Below are 23,928 nucleotides of genomic sequence, written 5' to 3' on the forward strand. Positions count from 1 at the left end.
TTTATTGTCAAGATTTCCAAGGACTGTGCTTATTTCTACAACAACTAGTAAACTATACAGAATATCAGAGTTAACTCCACAGACTACCTCAGAGAAGACCTTCCTTTGCAGTTTTATATTCTTATATTAAATCTTTAGTTTAGGGGATCCCTGGGTGGCGCAGCGGTTTGGCACCTGCCTTTGGCCCAGGGCGCGATCCTGGAGACCCGGGATCGAATCCCACGTCGGGCTCCCAGTACATGGAGCCTGCTTCTCCCTCTGCCTATGTCTCTGCCTCTCTCTCTCTGTGTGACTATCATAAATTAAAAAAAAAAAATTTTATAAATTAAAAAAATAATAATAAATCTTTAGTTTAGGATCCATTTCATTACAAAAAAAGAATTTCAGGTAGGCAACCATGTTGGGACCCATCTCACTCCTGAGAGCTTTCTCTCTATCCTTGCTTAATAAAATCCTATAGCTTTGCTTTACTCACCATAAATAAATAAAAAATTCAAGTACCTACATTATCAGCATCCTCATCTAGTGATATACAAAACACAAGAAGTAAAATAAAAAGCAAAGGTAGCAAAAAAACTTAAGTCCAAGAAATTATAATGAATTCCCTCATTTGATTGTATTATAAGAATATTCCCCCAAATAACTTTTCCTTAACCATTGCAAAACAAGTAAAACCAAAGCAAATAATACAAGAACAGCTAAAACTTACATAGCTTCTAGGAGTGACCTATGTAATTTTCACAACAGCCCTTGAAAGGCTACTATTATTAACCCCGTTTTACAGAAAACCGATGCAGAGACCAGGATAACCTGCCCACAGGTCACGAGGCCAGCATACGTGGAAGGGGCAGGAGCTGAATTTGAGCAGACTGCCTCCTAAGCCTGTGCTCCTACTCACTGTAAGTGTGCCACTGTTCAAATGGGAATAAAAAGAAAATTGGCTGTCGCCCAAAAGATGGTCATAGTCACTGAACTGTGACTTTGCTTTGTATTTCTAGTCCTTCTACCTGAAAGAAGCACTTGCTTTGCAGGTTTATATTCTTATACTAAATCTTTAACTTAGGAATATTTTCATTTTTAGAAAAGAAGAAGGAAAACAACACTAAGTACCATCTTCCAGTTATATTAACATGGGAAGCACTAAACTTCCAGCAACCCCTATGATCCTTGTTCAGAGAGGAGTCTTCAAAATGATACACAACTGTAAAGTGGTAATTCAGAAAACTTCACAGTAACTTTATAGATATTCCATTTTCACAGAGGGACAGATTTCAAAAGTAAAAACACGGACTACTGACAGGTAATTTGATGCCCTCGTCACAACAGTGTAAGTGAACCAAGGTTTCTTGAAAGCTACCCAATCTCTTTTCCTATGCTACATTCAGTGTTTCAAATAAACCCATTCCCCTTGTAGGAAACTAATGTGACTGAGAGAAATAAAGGAATATACATGAAACCAGAGAATCTATGATGATAACAATTTAAAGTTCCAAACTTTAAGGGCACCTGGCTGGCTCAGTCAGTTGAGCATGACTCTTGATCTCAGTGTTTTGTGTTGGAGCCCCACACTGGGTATAGAGATTACTTAGAAATAAAAAATAATAAAAAAGATAAAGTGCCAAACTTTAAAATCATTCATAACATAAAGATTGTTTTCAAAGTAATACTTAACAAAGATAAACATTTTCCAAAAGCATTTTAATCAAAGTCCTATTTAAAGAAACTTCTGATTACAAAGTATTAAACTGTGGGACGCCTGGATGGCTCCAATGGTTGAGCATCTACCTTTGGCTGAGGTCATGATCCCAGGGTCCTGGGGTAGAATTCTACATCAGGTTCCCCGCAGGGAGCCTACTTCTCCCTCTGCCTATGTCTCTGGCCCTCTCTCTGTGTCTCTCATGAATAAATAAAATCTTTTTAAAAAGAAATAAAATGTTTAACTCTGAGGGGTGCCTGGGTGGCTCAGTAGGTTAAGTGTCTGTCTTCAGTTCAGGTCATGATTCTGGGATCCTGGGATGGAGTCCTGAATCAGGTTCCCCACTGAGCGGGGAGTCTGCTTCTTCCTCTCTCTCTACCCCTCCTGCATGCGCTCTTTCTCTCTCAAATAAATAAATTCTTTTAAAAAAATAAACATCATACAACACCAAAAAAAAAAAAAAAAGGATGACATGCTATACAGAAAGTGTCAAAAGAAAAATCTCCACTATCTTAGAACTCTGTACCCAATGACCTTATCCTTTTAAAAGTCAAGTAGAAATAAAGAATTTCTCAAATTGAGAATTTCTCAAACAAAAATTAAGGGAATTTTTGTTGCCAGTAGGCATACTTTCCAAGAAGTGTTAAAGTAAGTTGTTCATAGAGAGGAAAACGATATTGGTTAGAACTCAGACCTACAAAGAAAAGAAGAGCATTAAAGAAAGAATAACGAGCAACTGATATGCAGTGATACTAAAAAAAAAAAAAATACTAAAGAATGTGATGCTGAAGGAAAAAGGCAATTTGCAAAAAGATACTTATAGAATGACACCATTTATATGAATTATAAAAACAGTATACAATGCCTTATATATTATATGGATACATGTATGGATAACAAAAAAAAAAGTCACTATAAAGAGTCAAAAGAGGGGCACCTGGGTGGCTCAGTCAGTTAAGGACCTGCCTTTGGCTCAGGCCATGATCCCAGGGTCCTGGGATCAACCCACACAACAAGCCCCTCATTAAGCCCCACACTGGGCTCCCTGCTCAGTGGGGAGTCTACTTCTCTCTCTTCCTCTCCCGCTGTCCCTCCCGCCACTTCCTGTTCTCTCTCTCTCTCCCAAATAAAATCTTTTTTAAAAAATATTAAACTGTGTATATACTGTTAAAAATATTAATAATCTGTCCTGAGCTATTAGAAAGAGATGTATAGCATGCTATTTTAATAGACCTAAACAAGGATCAATATTATTTTAATTTTTAAAGGTCTGTTTATGAAATGCAATCATCCTTCATTAAAAATGCAAGCTGTGCTTCAGCAAGAGGTTAGTGTAAATGATTCAGAGAAAGATCTCTCTCTCCAGTATAATCTTCTTCTCCTGGGAGTTTCCTTTGGATGCTTTATCAAACCACTCAAGCTATTATTAAAAATGCTTCTCTGTGATAAGAGAAAAAAAAAAAAAAACAACACATATCTCCATTCCCATTCACCACTGCCTCTTCCATACGAATGATTTATATCTTTTCCAGTCAAAAGTAAAATTCATTCTTCAAATCTGCACATTTTTGCAATGATTTTTCACAAGAATTTCAAGATTATTTTATAATCAAAATAAGGACAAGATTTTTAAAAGTCAGAGGCTTTAATTCACTTACCTATCTTGATATTTCAGTATACTGTTGTCTTTCACTGAAATTAAAGGAAATTTACCTAATATTTGATGGATTTTAGAAGATTTTAACATTAACTCATCAAAAGCAAGACGCTCCAAATTTAAATTCAATTGTCTTTGATTTAAAAATGCTAATGAAAATGGCTGTTTCAATGCAGTAGCATCTGGCTCATTATAACATTCAGTTTTAACTAATAAATCCTTAATTATTAAACTCTGGTTCAATTCCTTTCACATGGATAAGCTAAACACATATTGCTACAATTAGAAATACCTGGGATAAATCAATTACAACAACATATCATGGAAAAGCCTTCCCCTCACTTCTCTGGCTGTTAAATAAGACCCCAAGTATCTTATAAGGGACACACATTTGAAAGACATTTGGGCTCTGGTGCATATAGGTGCTGCATTTATTGCCCAGCAAATACTTAACTGCTGGGTACTCAAGCATAATGCCCTGAGCAATTTGTCTGCTTGTGCAAATGGGCCGGTTTTTTTCCATATGCTTTTTCAGAGAAATATGTCGAAAACTGAATTTAATCGTATGCTCTAATTCTGGCTTTACAAAGCTGATTCTGCCTCCATTTATGTGATGTTTTTATTAAGGTGTTCCTGAATATACGTAAGCGAGGCATTATTGCACATCATGAGGTCTAGTAAAGGCTGAAATCCCTAGGAGAATGTATTTGCTTTTAAGCCTTAATATATGTTAGGGAGTTTTTCATTTTTCTCTCCCACCCCCTCAATTCTTTTTTTTCTTTCTTTTTTAATCAGCAACATCAACAGGACTGACTGAATATTTTACAATAGAGTTGCAGAGTATGTGTGTTCAATCGTTTGGCTTCCCAGAAGATTCATTACAGTTACATTAGAAAGTCAGATCAGGCAATTCTGCAGTCTGGTGAAAGCTAGCATATGAAAGGAGGTTAATACAAAAGAATTCCATGTTAAATAGAGGACATTTAGGACTTTAAAAAAAACATTATGATAAAATTTCTAAGATATTTTATTCTAGCGTCACCACACACTTTATAGGTCTAATTTCAGAGATGTCTAAATGCTTTTCTAGGGAAAATGAGAGCAAGTATGGGAGGAAATTGTTTGATCTGCAAGGTCTGCCATCTTAATGATCCTCATGTAAGAACACTGCAGATGTATGTTTTACCCTCACTTATGGGGGGGGGGATCCATGCATTCTCTGACTACACTGATGAAATAGGAATCAGGTAAAAATCAAAGCGTATTCATTTAAATTAATATAAAGGTTTTTTTCAGTGATTTCAATACTTGTCTTTCTGAGTATAAAGAAAACCAAGGATCTTCAGATCTTCACGTGCATTTATATGACAAAGCCAGTAAGTTAACTGTTTTTTCCATGACTAGTAGCAGCAGATGTAGAAAAATCTTCTCAGGTGTACCTATGTTTAGCTGGCAATTGTGTGTAATGGTTTCCCTCTCACTACACTTCAGGCCTCAATAAACTCCTAACTAATCTTATTTAATTTGTTCCCACTGGTCTGTAGACAAGCAAAAAGTTAAAAATGACCACCTTTTGTGATAAAAAGAAACATGCAAGCCTCTACACCCAGCACAGTAATTTGGAGAATACAAAGTTCAAATATGAAGGCTCACCTTTTCTCTGAGTAATCCAAAAGCCTAAATATCATGGCAAGAAAGAAAGCAGCTAGCAGTGATAACAGGAAAGGCACTGTCTTCTATGCTACTACCTTTGGCAGCAGTACAGATGGACTTCAGAGACCACTGGCTATGCTTAATTTAATATGAAGCTAAATACAGTCAAAACATCTGGTGCACTACTGATGGTTATCATGATAAATTAAATCTGACATCACACACAAACCCAAATATTCTATTTATATCCTTTTCACCTAGAACACAAAGCTAAAATCTGCATTTACTTTTTCATCTCCTCTAACAGTCTTCTATTTTAGAAAAGATAGGTTTTGTGGGGTTTAATGTTTACACAATTTTAGGAAATTCTATAAGACTACAAAATTATATATATAAAATCCCAAAGGGCTCATGCAAGTGAGGGTCCCTTTAGTTTAAGCTTCATTAGCCCCATGGACAATCTGTCTCTGGGGAGCACTTAAAGCAGCATAAAGACTAAATGGTAGCCCAAGTGGCACATGGAATTGGTATGAAGAATAAAAAAATAAAAAAAAATAAAAAATAAACATAAAAAGCAAGCAGCTTAACTGACAACCTGCAGAGGAGCAAAAAAGATTTTCTGGGAAGGCACATCAGCAAAAATAAGTTCATCTATCTTAGGCTGGATTTATGACATGTGTTCATAAAATGCAAGACCCCAAATCTGTGCCAGACAACTGGAACAAAGTATTACTGTAAAGGAGAATATTAATGAAAGAACCAAATCATCAATTTTATAGCAACTATAGGACAAGGAAAAAATATAACTTTTGTGAGTATTTCATAGCAGCATTAGATAATCTCTAACAATTTGTTCTTTAAAAACGCAGAGGACCACTTGGAACTGGAATAACTACCGCCCAGACTGCTATAATCAAATTCCTGCATTTTCTATGGCATTGCTTTAAATGGTATCGGTGAAAAAAGATTTAATTCCACTGCTACAGAAAAATTAGCCTCACCCACTCTTTCAAACAAAAAGGACATAAACCCAGATTCTACATCTGAAGAAAGGATAACACTTCATATAATAAATTCAGTACAATCAAAATGAGAACCATATTTCTGTTTAACTTTTCTCATCTTGACTCAAGAGCTGTGAAAAAAAAGTTATTAAAATTAATGCATCAAAGTATCATAATTCTGTCCTTTTTATTACTGGTAATATTCTTTCTAAAATATTAGTCTGCTATGCTGTACTAGTGTATCTTTTTCAAAGTTCTCTCTGAAGATCAGAACCAGTTTAACATTAAGAGAAAAATGTACACTGAAAATAATCTCTTAAATTTCAGTGGGCTTGAATATTTAAAAATAATTCCCTTATTAGAAGCCACTTAGTTTTCTTCACTCTTGCAATGGTGAAAGATAATGAAGATACTTTTCATTCTACATAAAACACACACATACACACACACACACACACACACACACACACACACAGTGTTGACAACTGGCAAATGTCAAATGTAAACATTTTCCTATTCCTGTTAAACAAAATGTATTTTATTTTAAGACTTTATTTATTTTTTTGAGAGAGAGAGAGCATGAGCAGGAGGAGCAGCAGAGAGAGGGAGCAGCAGGCTCCCAGCTCCTAAGGGAGCCTAATGTGGGGCTCGAATCCAAGACTCCAAGATCATGACCCGAGCCAAAGGCAAACGCTCAACTGACTAAGCCATCCAGGTACCCCACAAAGTGTATTTCTAATAACCACTGTCCTGTATAATTTTTCCCTAGGTTAGCAAGTTACTGCTCCAGTACTTCTTCACACTAAATAATCAATTTCTTCTAAAATTAACACTGAAGAAATTCCACTGTAAATCCTCACCCTCTACCTATCACTAAGTGAATGAACTACGTGGACTATCAAATTTAACTTTTCTGTATTACTAACCTAATATTAAATATGATGCTCCACCAAAAGGGACCAGGAGTTTATAGAATTCCCCGTAAACGGCAGCCCTGGTGGCACAGCGGTTTAGTGCCGCCTGCGGCCTGGGGTGTGATCCTGGGGACCCGGGATGGAGTCCCGCATTGGGCTTCCTGCATGGGCCTGCTTCTCCCTCTGCCTCTCTCTCGCTCTCTGAATGAATAACTAAATCTTAAAAAAAAAAAAAAGAATTCTCCGTAAACAACAGAGGAACAAATATAAGACAATGGGAAGATGAGGAACAGGATAAGCTGGTCTCTATTTTCCCATTCTCAACTCTCCCTGGAGGTGATCAAACTCTGGAATTGGATTGAGAGAACTGACAGAAAGTGCTGATACTGACACTAAATAGCTGGACTTCAGCTTTTGCTTTCATTCTAAAGGAGTCTAACCAAAATGCCAACCATTCTCTATTTACCAAAGACACTCCTCCCCCCATCATAAAGATGGTAAATATTTAATACTCATATAAAGACACAAAATGGGATTATTCTCTCACACATCAAAGTACTACCTAAGAAGATATTTAATATAGATTGTCAAAAAAAAAAACAAATAGAAGCATGAAATCACTGAAATAATCTTCAGAAAAATTAAGAATTGATATTTTAAGGGTATAGGTGGTGTTTCTGAAAGGAAAAGCGAAAGACTTTTGCATTTTATAGGAGTTAAAACTTTTCAATTCGGAAAGCCTAGATGGCTCAGTCAGTTAAATGTCCAACTCTTGATTTCAGCTCCAGTCATGATCTCAGGGTGGTGAGCTCAAGTCCCACGTCAGGCTCCAAGCTGGGCTGGGCATAGAGTCCACTCAAGATTCTCTCTCTCTCCCCACCTCCCTCATTGGCCCCTGCCCCACCATCTGTCTTGAAAAAAAAACAAAACTCTTCAGATTAGATTCTTCCTGAGGTAAGGAAAGTAAAACCAGAATAGAGACTACAAAATTCTTTATCTTTCCTTCAGAGAAGGTGGTTTAGTATTTTTTTTTAATCAAACTTGAGATTTGGGGGCACCTGGGTGGTTCAGTGGTTGAGTGTCTGCCTTCAGCTTGGGTCATGACCCGGGGTCCTGGGACCCCATCCCACTCTGGGCTCCCTGCAGGAAGCCTGCTTCTCCCTCTGCCTGTGTGTCTGCCTCTCTCTCTGTTTCTCTCATGAATAAATAAATAAAATCTTTAAAAATAAATTGATATTTGGGTTCCAATTCTATCCCAATAACTAAGTTACTCTGCTAATTTGATTGCAGCTTGTGTATAATTATATATCCTTCAGGCTCCGCTGGAAAAGAGCCATAGGGAACTGAGAACATTACCAAATTCAGTACACTCACAACTACAAAATTCAAATGTGAAAAACAATCTTTCTGCTAACACATGGATGATAATTCTTAATTCATATTATACATTTACTGATGATCAATGCACTGTTACACTGTACAACTCTACTTGATTAAGGCCAATTTTCCATATGGGAAAAGGAAGATTTATCTGAGAAATGATTCCAAATATATTCCCCACAAATAAGGAGACTTAGGCCTATTATTTATATTACAGCGGACAAATATATATATCACTTACAATCATTTATGTCAATCACCACAGTCCAGAAAAGTCAGGCTTGGAGTAAGATGCCAAACAAAATCCTAGTTGAATGAAAAGAAAAGGTCCCGGGTCAGTAAAACAGCTTTGTTAGCATGAATCTGGAGAGTATTCGGTAGAGGTAAAAGGCAGATGGCTCCCTAATATAGAAAGCAGTGACCACCATGTGGAGTGCTGGGGTGCTGGGGGTCATCAGGGAGAGAGGCAGGAAATCCAGGAACAAATAACAAGTTGTATAGGCCTTTGGCAATAGAAGCGTGACTGTTTCTATGTTGGTTTTGAATCTACAACAATTATTCCCTTTTATTCTCTATTAACACTGACTAAAATTCTTTGCAAAAATTCAGCTGGTCTCAGTTATGCTGAGTGAAAACAAAAAACAAAAAAGTATTTTGTACAAATTCAGATTTAAAAAGAGAAACAGGAAAAATAGATAAAAACAAAAAGAGAAGTAGTGCACCCTTTAAGATCAGAAGCAGTGAAGACAGCAAGAATCTAGCATTAACGTTAGCCACTGTTTACAGAGCACTTACAAGGTTTCAAGCATCACACTCAATTATTAAATAATTCATAAACAACCCTATAAAAGGTATCACATCCCCATTTTATAGGGGAGGAAACTGAAGCACAAAGAGGTTGTAGGACTCTAACAAGGACATGTGGTGGAAGAGGTGGCAGACCAAGGAAGCAAACCCTATTTTCCTGCTCTCATGCTCAAAACCAGTATGCTGGGATGCCTCGGTGGCTCAGCAGTTGGGCATCTGCCTTCAGCTCAGGGCATGATCCCGGAATGCCTAGATCAAGTCCCGCATTGGGCTCCCTGTGTGGGGCCTGCTTCTCCCTCTGCCTCTCTCTTTCTGTGTCTCTCATGAATAGATAACATAAAATCTTAAAAAAAAAAAAAAAAAAAAATCACCAGTATGCTTTACTATCCAACCAAAACGAGAATCTAACTGAAAGAGTCCCAAAAAGAAATAAAAACTCTAAGGAACAGCCTGAGTTCTTTCAACAACACCCTCTTCTGGAGCACTCCTATCCTAAAACTGGGGGATTTGGGGGTTTTGCTATGTGACATTCTTGGTAAAGACACATGATACTAAATCCTCTGGCAATTTCATTCAATCTCAAGGCTTCAACTATAATACTTCAAATACTCAAATACTCATTCTCAGTATTTCTACCTTCAACCCTGACTTCTTCCCAGGTCTACTTAAGTACTTCCATCACCCTAAAGACAAAAATCACCCAGATTTCTCAATGAAAAGTTGTATTTCTTATCCTCTTTTCAAATCAGTCCCTCTTCTTGTGTTCCCAAATCTTTAATAGTATTTCCATCCTCCTCATTACCTATGCCTAAAAATCCCTCTTTAAAGATTATGCCTTGCTCTGACAACTGTCAAATCCACGTGGTTCTACCTCTGCAAGTCTCATACCTATCACACCCTCTGTTTCCACCACCACTTAGAAAGCTGGGCTTCCCTGGCTTTTCACCCAGTCTCCAAATCTCTGTCTTTGATCACATCTTAGAAACAGCTTTCCTAAAGCAAAACTCCAAACATGTCATTCCTGTACTAGAAAAACCTTCAAAAAAGCTCAGTTGCCACCAGATCAAATACTTCTTTCTCCATGCCACCTTGTCTAATTCCCTTTCCCTCGACAGAAGTTATTGCTTTCCCCCCTCTAAACCTGACAGCCCTTGACCTCCTGTATTTACATTACATCACATACATGCATCACCTCCTTACTGAAGGACAAGCTCCACAGCAGCAGGACCAAGGTCTGATTCATCTCAGAGTCTCCTACAGATTCTGGTGTGAATACAGTGCACATTGTAGGTATTCAATTACTTCTAAATTAACTTTCTGGATGCAACACTAGTTTTGTTAGCAACAGGACTTGTATCCATTTACTTAATTTTTTAGAAACATACAAACATATCTGTGAATTCTGGAATCATAATCATGATTTCCATCAAACCAGCTCTTTAGAAGTTTTATCTGGTTCCTAGAATAGGCAAGGAAAGGTGCTTATTTTATTTGGAGACAAAAAAAAAGTCTGTCAACTAAGTCAAGCAATATCTAATCTTCTATTCACTGAGGCCAGGAACTGTCACTTCATTGGGCGCCAGCTTTGGTAGTTCTGGATGAAGCCTCAAGGGAGCTTTCTTCTGACAGTGCACTAAATACATCAAGATGACTACTATTTAAAACATCCTTTTCATTTCCCCAAAACCTCTCTTCCAAACATCAATGTTTCTGCCCTAAGGTCTGCTCCTTTTTTGTTTCCCTATATGGCAAGGCCCTAGTGCTATGGCTTATGGAAAAACTAAATCACATAAATGAAGACAGGGAGTTTAAGATGCTTGAATATCCTGGACCATGGATTTTACATATAATTAATATCTAGCCCTGTACAGTAAAGTTACACCCTTGGGCATAGAGTAAAAGAGTAAAAAACATTATCATGGCCCCACAAACAATAAAAATCTAGGCCAAGGAAGTTGGGGTTTAGAAAGCTGAGAAGAGGGGCGCCTGGGTGGCTCAGTCCATCAAGCCTCAGACTCTTAGTTTCGGCTCCAGTCATATCAGGGTCATGGGACTGGTCCTGCTTTGGGCTCTGAGCTCAGTAGGGAGTCTGCTTGTCTCTCTCCCTCACCCTCTGCTCCTTCCCTCACTCATGCACGTGTGCTCTCTCTCTCTCTAAAATAAATGAAGAAAGAAAGAAAGAAAGAAAGAAAGAAAGAAAGAAAGAAAGAAAGAAAGAAAGAAAGAGCTAGCTGAGAAGAGGAAACATCAATCTGCGAGATTTCCCGTCTGCATACTACAGTAGTTATGGAGTAAAAAATGAAAATGGAAGACTATTTCTAGATAGTCTGACAGAGAATGATGAGTAAAGTCATCTCCGTAAAATCACAGAGAAACAAATCCAGATTCTGTTTTCACTGTTTTATACAACCTTGTAAAAGCATAAGGTATAATCTACTTTTTTAGTTCAGAAATAAGGAGTCCTTGAAAACTAAAAGGAAAAAAAAAATCTATCCTTATAACCAGATGTTCCACGTAGTGTGAAAAATGAATATCTGGCCTATAATTCAAGAGCTAAAGGCAGAACTAGGTCACCAGTTGACCGAATATATTTATTCCCATGCAAAAAGCTACCTAAAGGTCAGACCTCTGCCACCTGCTGCAGTGCACCAGTCCTCAGAGGTTGTTACCCTGTGCTCCAGGCTTCTAATCAACTCGTGCTTCCCAGTTTCCAGCTTCCCTTCCCCTTATCTTAGCTCTTCCTCTTCCAGGTCAAAAAGCACCCCAGGGCAGACAGGGAACAGCCACTGGAGGGCAGATTGAGCACAGGTTTCGCCTGGCCTCTGTCTAAGCAGAGCAAGAGCTACACACCACTCTTTCTATGATCCTACTCTCTTGTCATCTGTAAAACCATGACGGAAAGCAAGGCATGCACAATAATCATGCAACTGCCTTGGGTCCAATTAGAATTCCAAAACAATTTTAGGGGACGCCTGGGGCTCAGCAATTGAGTGTCTGCCTTCAGCTCAGGGTGTGATCCTGGGATCCAGGATCGAGTCCCACATCGGGCTCCTTGCAGGGAGCCTGCTTCTCCCTCTGCCTATGTCTCTGCCTCTCTCTCTGTGCCTCTCATGAATAAATAAAATCTTAAGAAAAGAAAAAGCATGTCCACACAAAAATTTGTACATCAATGTTCACAGCAGCTTTTTAACAACCTAAAACTGGGGCCAATCCAAATGTCCCTCAATTAATGTATGAATAAATAAAAGGTACTGTTATCCATACAATGGACAATTACTTGACAATAAAAAGGCATAAAGTACTAATGTTTATATAACGAGGATGAGCCTTGAAAACATCATGCTGGGATCCCTGGGTGGCGCAGTGGTTTGGCGCCTGCCTTTGGCCCAGGGCGTGATCCTGGAGACCCAGGATCGGGTCCCACGTCGGGCTCCCTGCGTGGAGCCTGCTTCTCCCTCTGCCTGTGTCTCTGCCAGTCTCTCTCTCTCTCTCTCTCTTTGTGTGACTATCATGAATAAATAAATAAAATCTTAAAAAAAAAAAAAAAGAAAACATCATGCTAAGTTAAAGCACTCATAAAAGAGAGCATGATTCCATTTTTTACAGAATGTTCTGAATAGGCAAATCCAGAGAGACAAAAGTAGATGAGTAGTTGCTCACAGCTGGGGGATGGGTGGGGACGAAATGGGGAGTGACTGCCAATGAGTAGAGCGTTTCTTCTGGAGGTGATTAAATGTCTTAAAAATGATTACAGTGATGGCTGCACAACTCTGTGAACATACTAAAAATAACTAAATTGTACATTTTACTGTTTTTAAGATTTTATTTATTTGAGAGAGAGAGAAAGAGAGCACGAGCAGGGGGAGGAGCAGAGGAAGGGGAACAGGTCGACTCTCCGAGCTCAGAGCCCAGCTCAGCATGGAGTCCCCTGCAGGGCTTGATCCCAGAACCCTGAGATCATGAACTGAGCTGAAATCAACAGTCGGACAATTAATGGATGGAGCCACCCACGCGTCCCTAAATTATACCTTTCAAATGAACAGTACAGTATACAAATTCTATCTCTATAAGGCTATTATAAATTAAAAGATCAGAAGGACTACAGCGAAGAACACACTGGAAGGGCACAGAATCTGAACAGGCGCACTGGCATCAAAATTGAAACTCAGGAGAGAGATGGTGGCCTGAACCAGAGTAATGAGATCAGGAAGAGAAAGGGGAAAAGGAAACAGTACTTGGACATAGAAGGGGGTGTGGGTGTCCACGATCTGCAGAGTTGCTGGCTTAGACAACTGAGAAGCATTTATGAAAACAGGAAAACAAAAACAAAACATGTTTGGGTGAAGGGAAATTCACTGTATTTTTAAGTTTAATTGTATTTACAGAAGTCACATTAAGTACTTAGAAAATGTTTTATTTCAAGAGTTTGTTAGCTTTCCCAGTCAGGCATTTACTTATTCAATTTTTTAATGCAACTTAATGTTAGTTGTATTTATATATGGAACTGGATATTTAAAGGGAATTAAGTCTGCTCAACTTGCATTAATCAACATACATCAAAGTCTATCCTAGAAATCATTTATCTTATATTTTTATAAAAAATGTACTGGATACATAAACAGACTAATAAGATTTATAAATTAATTTAGGGCTTAAGAAAAACTGGATTTTACACTTTCTAACTTTAATACATTGACTTAATTCTGAACACCAGTAACTGTAAGTAGTTGGATATCACTGACATGTAGCATTAGTGGCTAGAAACTGAGAAGCTCCAATTTGATGGCTTCTATTTTCTTTATAAAACAGGAAGTGAGGTCATCTGTGTAAGACATGGAAAGGAAGGATGGGTGGCGGAAGAAAGGGGAACGAGAACCTACTAGGCCTAATGAATAGTTCAAATAAAAATGATAGCAAAATAACAAGCAAACAGGATATACAGAAGGACCAGCTGGAACAATCACAGGCTTGTTTGGAGTGTGGAGAACACAACCTCACAGAGGCACCCATCAGTCAAATGACGCCTTTTCTTCACTTAGTCTGCATGACTTTCTCCCAAATGTTATATGCACTTGGTTTTTCTGAGGTATAAACAGAATATGTTTCTAGAATTATTTTCAGCCATAATATAAAGATAGAAATAACCAAAAGGAAAATCTATTTACATAACGTACTTAAGAGGAATACTTCTGTGCTCTAATCCTGACCACGGCAAAAAACTATTTCTAGTAAATAAGTGTAAAACACAGTATCTCTTCTAGAAAATAATAAAAAACGTCGTTTACTCATTATACTTTAGTATCATTTCTGTGCCTCTTTTTTTTCCTTGACTCCTAAGTTAAGATCCTATACCAGTGCTGTCCAAACAGAACTTTAAGCAATGTTTAAAATATCCTGTTTCCACACCACCCAGGACAGCAACTACTATGGACAAGTGACTACCGAACATTTTAAATGTGGTTAATGTGAATGAAGAACTTAATTTTTAATTTTAATTAACTTAAAATTTAAGTAGCTGCATGAGGCTAATGATTACCATAAAGGACAATGCACTAGAGTTGTTTTTTTCTTTTTCTTTCCCTTTTTTTTTTTTTAAGATTTTATTTATGTACTCATGAGAGACACAGAGAGGCAGAGACACAGGCAGAGGGAAAAGCAGGCTCCCCATCAGGAGCCCGATACGGGACTCCATCCTTGAATCCCAGGATCATGTCCTGAGCCGAAGGCAGATGCTTAACTGCTGAGCCACCTAGGCGTTCCTAGAGTTTTCTCTTAAAGAAAATGAAGACATTTATGAGCAAGCTAAGTGAACACTCTTACCTCAGAAGACTACTGTAAAGATTAAATAAGATTTTGTTGCAAGGTACAGTATATAACATATAGTGGGTTATGTGCTGATTTTTTAAAACTATAATTGGGGCAGCCCCAATGGCTCAGCGGTTTAGCACCGGCTTCGGCCCAGGGCATGATCCTGTCCCCGGATCCAGTCCCGCATCGGGTTCCCCACATGGAGCCTGCTTCTCCCTCTGCTTGTGTCTCTGCCTCTCTCTCTGTCTCTCTCATGAATAAATAAAAATATTTATAAATAAATAAATAAACAAACATACAATTGACTCAATCAGTTTAGAGTCCAACCCTTGATTTCTGCTCAGGTCATATCAGACCCATAATATTAAGCCCCATGTTGGGCTCCACGCTCAGCATAGAGTCTGCTTAGGATTCTCTCTCCCGCTCCCTCTGCCCGCCCCCCTCATTCTGTCAAACAAATAAATCAATAAAATCTTTTAGAATAAGTAAATAAATAATAAAAATACAATTGACTAGAAGGGCCATTTCCCCACAGATTATGGATAATTAGGGCTTTACTTTTCATTAACACAAAATTCAAAATCCACTGCTAGTATCATTCAATGTTTTGGTCAAATGTAGACCTAAGAGGAAATGTCACCTAAAGATTAAGAGCACAGGCTTGGAAAGCAGACAGCCTCGGCTGATTTGCAGCCCCACTACTTATTAGCCAAGTGCTCAGTTTTCTCATCTGCAGAAATAACAGGACCTTAAGAATGAGAGAAGGATTACATTGATGTGTAACAGTACAATGGCACACTGCAAGCACTCAATAAATGCTGGGTTTTTTTTTCTTTTTTTTTTAAATGCTGGGTTTTAAAAAGCTGTGGCTGATGTACTTACTGCCCATAGGAATGTAAACTGGTACAACCTTTTTGGAGGCTAATTTAACAATTTCTATTAAAATTCAAAATGCACCTAATTTTTGACTAATTCCACTTTTAGGAATTTATCCTATAAAAATACTCATATTGCCAAGGATGATAACTACATACTGTTCACAATAAGAAAAATCAGACAAAACCCTAAATACCCACCAAGAGGGAACTAGCTAAATTACAACATTAACATGCCATACTCTGCAATATAATTATTAAAAATTGATAGGCTATGTGTGTACCAATATGGAAAAATGTTCAGAATTTGTCATTAAGTGAAAAAAGTAAATTACAATACAGTATGTAGAGCATAACACTTTCTATTAATTTAAACAGACATTGGGATGCCTGAGTGGCTCGGTGGTTGGGTGTCTGCCTTCGGCTTAGGGCATGATCCTGGGGTCCCGGGATCAAGTCCCATGTCAGGCTCCCTGCATGGAGCCTGCTTCTCCCTCTGCCTGTGTTTCTGCCTCTCTCTCGATGTTTCTCATGAATAAATAAATAAAACCTTTAAAAAATAAATAAATTAAACAGATGCAAAAGGTTTATAGTATGTTTTTATAGAAAAAGTTAGAAATAAAGATATACTAACCTACTATCATCTTAGAAGCCAGAACTATTAGAGACTTATTTGCTAAATTATACATTTCTATATATATAATTAGCACATATACTTTTTCTAAAGGTTTTATTTGAGAGAGAAGGAGAGAGAGGGAGAGCAAGCACCAGTGGAGGGAGAGACAGAGACAGGAGGAGAAGCAGGCCCAACACAGAGCTCAATCCCAGGACCCCGGGATCATGACCTGAACTGAAGGGGACACTTAACAGACTAAGCCACCTAGGCACCCCTACAATTAGCATATATATTTTTATTCTAAGAAAAAAGATGACAGTAGGAAGCTTTTTAAAATAAGGTTTACAAAGACCTGAGTATTGTGAGAAATTGTTTATGTTGCAAATGCTGTTTTTAGGAAAAGATACAAAACTGTATGTATAAAAATGTGATCCCAATTTTCTGATACTATGACTAGAAAAAGAGATTGAAAGAAAAGATATCAAAATGCAAACAGCTGTCATCTCTATAAATTTCAGGAAGGTGGGATCCCTGGGTGGCTTAGCGGTTTAGTGCCTGCCTTTGGCCCTGGGCATGATCCTGGAGTCCTGGGATCAAGTCCCACATCAGGCTCCCTGCATGGAGCCTGCTTCTCCCTCTGCCTGTCTCTGCCCTCTCTCTCTCTCTCTGTCTCTCTCATGAATAAATAAATAAAATCTTTAAAAAATAATAAAAATAAATAAATTTCAGGAAGGTGAAGGCTTCAACTGTTTTATATTAAAATAAAAACACTCAGTAACAAATATTTTAATTAAAAAATACTTCTAGAAATGTACAACAATGTAACAATAGTTAACAATGCTTTCTTATTTATTTGAAATTTGCTAATAAGAAGGTTAGATCCTAAGTGTTCTTGCCACAGATCAACAACAATAAAAGTGGTAACTATTTGAGGTGATGGATATGCTAATTAGCTTCAATGTGGTGATGATTTCACAATGTACATGTATATCAAATCAATCATTTGAATATATACAATTCTTAGTTGTCAACTCTAACTTCCTCTCTCTCTCCCTGTCTCTCTGTGTACATGGTATAATTTTTTCATATATAACCTACTTCTACATTGGAATGAAACCTACTGCTGCTTCAAATAATTTGTTCCTGGGACACCTGGGTGGCTCAGTTGGTTAAGCATCCAACTCTTGGTTTCAGCTCAGGTCACAATCTCGGGGTTGTGGAAATGAACCCCATGTCAGGCTCTATGCTCAGCATGGAATCTGTTTGAGATTCTCTCTCACTCTCCTTCTGCCCTTCACTCTCTCTCTCTCAAAAAATTAAGCTTTAAAAAAATATATTTTATTCCTGATATATGATACTGTTTTACCATATCCTCTTGAAGCATCATTAAAAATATAATTTTACAAAATACACTTGAAATTCCATCAAGGAATCACATACCTTACTCAGATCTATTTATACTGAATAAGCGAACATCTGGTCTGCATATTGAATATAATACCAAATAAATTTTTAAAAAAGATTTTACTGACTGAATTTTTTTTAAAGTTTAAAAAATTGTTAAACTTCAAAAATGTCAGTACTGCTTGACATCTCAGTTTAAAGATCTTCAAGTCAAACATCTGTCTAAACAGAGATGTCTAAGAAATATTCCATTCTTTGAAATGCTATAGCTATAATATGAAATTACATTAAATCATCTCCAGATGGCACATCTTTCATAACAAGTCTCATCCAAAGAAAGCAGTTACTGAATGTAAGTTGCCATTTTTCTGCAACTCACTATTAACTGGAGGCAGAAGAAAGAATACCGTCACTATGAAAGTATAAGCAGAGCATCACAGAATTTCTAACACATTAAATGATGTCCCATTCACATTTTACTTTTATGAATCAAATTTTTCATGTTTTTAAATTTTTTCATGAAGTATTTAAAACACACAGACAAGTTTTAGAAAATATAAGGGACACCTTGTACTTACCACCCAGATTTAACAATGTTATTATTTTGCTGGATAGATGCTTCAGCTCTTTTCTCCTCATGCAATTAATAAAATATAACAGATATGTTAGATCCTCTCTTTTTAATATTTAAAAAGGAGGAATTAGAGATGACCAAGTTTCAGAGCTTCTGGATTTCTAAAATATCTATAATAACACATTTGTATCATCTTGGCTAAACACCACTTCAATGTGCAAATTTAGCCTGCAGAGAAAAGATATTATTGTTATGTGAACCTGTCCATACAAATAACCATTAAAATAAAAAAATATTAAAGATATCCTCAGAAAGACTATGAAATACATCTTTGCTGTTACCTATATTATTAGCATTTTGGTTCTCATTTTATTTCTAAGTGATTCCTTAGATCTGCACTGTCCGACAGAGTGGACACTAGCCACATGTGGCTATTGAGCTTTTGCAATGTGTTAATACACACTGAGACAGACGTGTAAAGTACACACTGGATTTTAAATACTTAGTATGAAAAATAATGTAAAAAACTCATCAATAATTTTTGTTATTTACATGCTGAAATAATATTTTGAACATACTGAGTTAAATAAAATATAATTAATTTCACCCCTTTTACCTTTTTTTTTTTTTTTTTTACTGTGGGTACTAGAAAATGTAAATATGTGACTCATGGTTAAAGCTCACATTATAATTTCTACTGCACAGTACTGTCCTAGATACATCAAAGTAGCACCAAAATAAGAACCACAATTTCAGAATCAAGAAAAACACAGAATGGCTTAAATGGTCAAAATGTTAGAGATGTGGCTGTTACCTAGGTGATTCAGAGGGAAGAATACTATTTAGGGAAAAGCAGGACTCCCAGATTATGCTTCTACATCACAAGAACACCCCAGATAAACTCTGTTTCATTTCATTTTATTCATGTTTATCTGGTAAACTACTCTCCTAAAAAAGTCAATTCTTTAGTAATTGAAGTAGTCTGAAAACAGATATAATACAATGTATTCATTTAACAATTTTTATTAACTAGGACTAGGGATACAGTGGTGAATATGAAGTCATGTACAAACAATGAACACGTTAACAAGTAAAAAAAACTCATTTCAGAGAAGTGCTTTGAACAAGTCATGTGAAAACTCAGCAGTCTTTCCAGTCCAATCCTACTTTAGAATCAGCTTTTAGGACTCCTGGATGCTGTAGTCACTGAGATGTGTTTTAGAGGTGATAAATTAGTTATTTCAGTGTGTTCATACTGCAAGATCATTTTCTGTGTAAATATTTTCAATCAAAGCATTCTGCAAAACACATGTACTGTTCCCAACAACATCACACAAGAAAATGCAAGGCAATTTATGTCATTGTCATGATTTTCGTAACACATAAACGTCCAATTTGGCTTTTAATGCTTAATTAAGGAAAAAAAGTCAGTGATTATTTACCCTTTTTCACTGAAGGAAGGCAAAGGAGAATATCTAACTGCAAACCTGGGCAAAATGAATTCCATATTGTTAAGTCATCCAGCATCTAATATTAATATTCTGGTCCAGGAAATGGCACAGAGAACCAAGCTGACATGGTCAACTTCCTCTACCACAAAAAAAAAAAAAAAATTAATTAAAAAATAAAAAACCAATCCCGAGAGTTCATAGTACAAATAAAATGTTAACGTGTGCGGCCATAACTACACGTAGCCAGTTGAATTGGCCTCCATAAATTATATGGTCAGAGGTTAAAAACCATCCTTCACTACTGTCAACTCTAGCACATCAATGCACCAAAACACAATGCAACCGTCATAAACCATATTATTAAAGACACGAAACACAATTAGGTAAGCAAAACAGTGGATGTTTGAAATGCTCAATAACAATTGGATTCAGTCAGCAAAGTATAGCAGATTCTTAGAACACTACGTAGTTATTAAAAATAATCCTGACGGGCACCTAAGTGGTACAGTCAGTTGAGCAGCGAGCGGACTCTTGGATTTGGCTCAGGTCATGATCTCAGGGTTGTGAGATCAAGCCTCACATCATGCTCTGTGCTCAATGCAGAGTATGCTTGAGACTCTTTCCCATTCCTTCTGCCCCTCTCACTGTGCTTACACTCTCTCACTCTCTAAAATACATAAATTTTTAAAAGATAGTAATAATGATAATCCTAACAGTATATTAATTGACAATAAATGACATGAAATACTCATATATTGGGATGCCTGGGTGGCTCAGCAGTTGGGTGCCTGCCTTCAGCCCAGGGTGTGATCCTGGAGTCCCAGGATCAAGTCCCACATTGGGCTCTCTGCATGGAGCCTGCTTCTCTCTCTCTCTCTCACTCTCTCTGTGTCTCTCATGAATAAATAAAATAAAATTTAAAATCTCATATTTAACTGAATATGCAGTAATTGCAGTAATTACTGAATATGCAGTAATCTAATGTGGGGTGCCTAGCTGGCTCATTTGATGGAGTGCCTGATTTCAAGGATATAAGTTTGAGCCCCACACTGGGTGTAGAGAATACTTAAAACACACACACACACACACACACACACACAAATGTGATAACTATTTTTGTGTATTAGATGTTTTACTTCTTTATTTAAATTCAATGAATTAACATCAGTGTATCACTGGTTTCAGAGGCAATACCTTTTTTTTTTTTTTTAAGTAATCTCTATGGTGGTCATGGAGCCCAACATGGGGCTTGAACTCACCTGAGCTGAAATCAAGAGTCAGATGTTTAACAGACTGAGCCACCCAAGCACCCCACTTAAAATGTGTTTCTATTGCCTATAGCAAAAAAGTCTGGAATAGATTGCAAATAGCTAACATTAGTTATCTACAGATGTTGTTTTAGTTTCTTCCTTTTAACCCTATTTTCTGACACTCATACAATGAATCTATCATTTGATATTGTAAAGAAAACATAAAACCTATTTCTAAAGCAAGTTAGTTACAAAACAGTATATACATATGATATCCATGATATTCAAAGATGATATAAAAAGAAATGGGAATCATACAAAAATGCCACAAAATGTGAGAATGATCTCTCAGAGGTCCTTCCCTTTAAGTCCCATAAAGACTTATGAAAGTCTTTACACCATCTGCTCTTAGTCTTCCTTCCCACCTGGTCCTACACCACAATCAGGGTGAGGGCAACAAGAAGGTGCCCATCTGACAATCAGCTGTAACAACCAGCTTTCTAGGTACCTCACTTCCAGTGACCTCGACCTTCCCTCCACTGAAACCACCGACTTGCACAACTGTAACTTGCTCCATCTCTGAAACCATCAGATCACAGGAATTCACCAAACTTACCCTCTGACCACTTGAATACATTTGTCCTCCTGCCTTAACAGAACTTTTCCTCCTTTGATCCTGTTTTCTGTCAGCATCTTTCAGGTTTCACCTCTACTCACTCTGGTTTATACTCATTGCCTCTAGGAATTTCCTATTTCTCCCTTCATTTTGGTACACTATTTAAAAATTATACCCAAGGGGCACCTGGGTGGCTCAATCAGTTAAGCATCTGCCTTTGGCTCAGGTCATGATCTCAGGGTCCTGGAATAGAGTCCTGAGTCAGGCTTCTTGCTCAGTAGGGAATCTGCTTCTCCTTCTCTCTCTACCCCTCCCTGCCACTCATGCTCTCTCTAGCTCTCTCTCAAATAAATAAAATCTTTTTAAAAAAATTATACTTGGGCGGCCCAGGTGGCTCAGCAGTTTAGTGCCACCTTGGGCCCAAGGCGTGAGCCTGGAGACCCGGGATCGAGTCCCACATCGGGCTTCCTGCATGGAGCTTGCTTCTCCCTCTGCCTGTGTTTCTGCACCTCTGTGTGTGTGTGTGTGTGTGTGTGTGTGTGTGTGTGTGTGTGTCTCATGAATAAATGAATAAAATCTTTAAAAAAATAAAAATAAAAAAATTATACTCAATCTAACTTACTTCAGTGACCCCTCCAAAAAAAAAAAATCAACCCAGAATTATGATTCCATTATATAGAGGAGAATCATGCTCCACCTCATCTGCTCAAGGAGATAATCTGAGAATTATTCAAGTATTGCCATGTACTTTAACTTCTGAACAATCCAACTCTCATCTGCTTTTCCTCAGAATTACTACATTGTTGTAGCAGAGAATTCAATCATGTGAACTCTCTTATTCTCATACCTACCCTCATAATGCTCACCTCTTCTCCCTAATTCTTTTTAAATCTTTCACACATCTGTATTTTCTAGCACCTAGCCTCAAATATTCATGGTAGGTGTTCAATAAGCCTTGGAATATTGACCTGTCTCATCACTTACACTCTGTACATATTAACTCTCCTAATTCTTGTAGCAAAATAGATACTATTAAAAGAAAAAAAAAATAGATACTATTATTATTCCTATTTGATAGATGATGGAAACTGAGGCTCAGAATAGTGAAATACCTTCCTCACTAACATAAAGCTACTATTAGCAGAACTGAGATTTGAACCCAGGCATCTGGCTTCCAATTCTGTGCTCTCCACCACCAGGTCACACTGCCTCTCAAACCAATGTTCAACTTTTATTTGACTGAGAAATCTTTCAATTGAAAATATGATTAATAATTTCAACATACAACTTAAGTAACATAGATTGGTACATAGTTTTCATATGACTATAATAATCCCAAAGTTCTTGGTGTCTGCTTATCATTTGAAATACAATGCATCCTTTCTATTTTCTTTTTTTTTTTTTTCCTTTCTATTTTCAACAAACCATTTCTTTTCTCTTTTTTAAGATTATATTTATTTACGAGAGACAGGAAAAAGAATGGGGTGAGAGCTGGGGGAGGAGCAGGGGAGACAAACAGACTAGCAGAGCCTGACACAGGGCCTCATCTCAGGACTTTGAGATCACGGACCTGAGCAAAAACCAAGAGTCGGACGCTCAACTGACTGAGCTACCCAGGCGCCCACAACAAACCATTTCTTACACAAATTACCTAAATTGACTCCACTTTAAATGCTCAGTAATGGGCAGCCCGGGTGGCTCAGCGGTTTAGCACCACCTTCAGCCCAGGGCCTAATCCTGGAGACCCAGGATCCCTGTATGGAGCCTGCTTCTCCCTCTGCCTGTGTCTCTGCTTCTCACTCTCACTCTGTGTCTCTCATGAATAAAAATTAAAACTTTAAAAAAATAAAAAATACAAATAAATAAATAAATGCTCAGTAACTTTCAGGGAACCTGGGTGGCTCAGTTAGTTAAGCAATTGACTCTTGATTTTGGCTCAGGTCTTGATCCCAGGGTCATGGGATAGAGCCAGGTGTGGGGCTCCCTGCTAGCAGGGAATCTGCTTGGGATTCTCTCTCTCCCTCTGACCCTCCCCCAGCTTAAGTGCAAAGCTCCTTCTCAAATAAATAAATACAAACTTAAAAAAAAAAATAAATGCTCAGTAACTTTAAATTTTTTACTTCACCTTAAGTTATCAGCTACTCTCTCCCCCCAAAATGGTCTCATTTTAAGTATGTATATTACATACTTAAAAAATAAGTTTTCCAGGTACCTGGGTGGCTC

At 37.5% G+C, this 23,928-nt stretch overlaps 1 protein-coding gene across 5 annotated transcripts in view; it reads right to left on the reverse strand.

The window, feature by feature from the left end:
* RERE (arginine-glutamic acid dipeptide repeats) overlaps positions 1 to 23,928 on the reverse strand; it is a 408,927-nt gene that overhangs the window by 347,454 nt on the left and 37,545 nt on the right. For 2 of the 5 annotated variants that reach the window (XM_025427256.3, XM_025427257.3), the window contains exon 2: positions 8,546 to 8,610. The exons of the other annotated variants lie outside the window; for them this stretch is intronic. The gene's annotated coding sequence lies outside the window, so the exon portion shown is untranslated. The remainder of the gene's footprint in view (positions 1 to 8,545; positions 8,611 to 23,928) is intronic. 5 annotated transcript variants of the gene reach the window in all.

The sequence above is a fragment of the Canis lupus genome, chromosome 5, assembly GCF_003254725.2.
Source record: "Canis lupus dingo isolate Sandy chromosome 5, ASM325472v2, whole genome shotgun sequence".
In the NCBI taxonomy this organism is placed as follows: domain Eukaryota; kingdom Metazoa; phylum Chordata; class Mammalia; order Carnivora; family Canidae; genus Canis; species Canis lupus.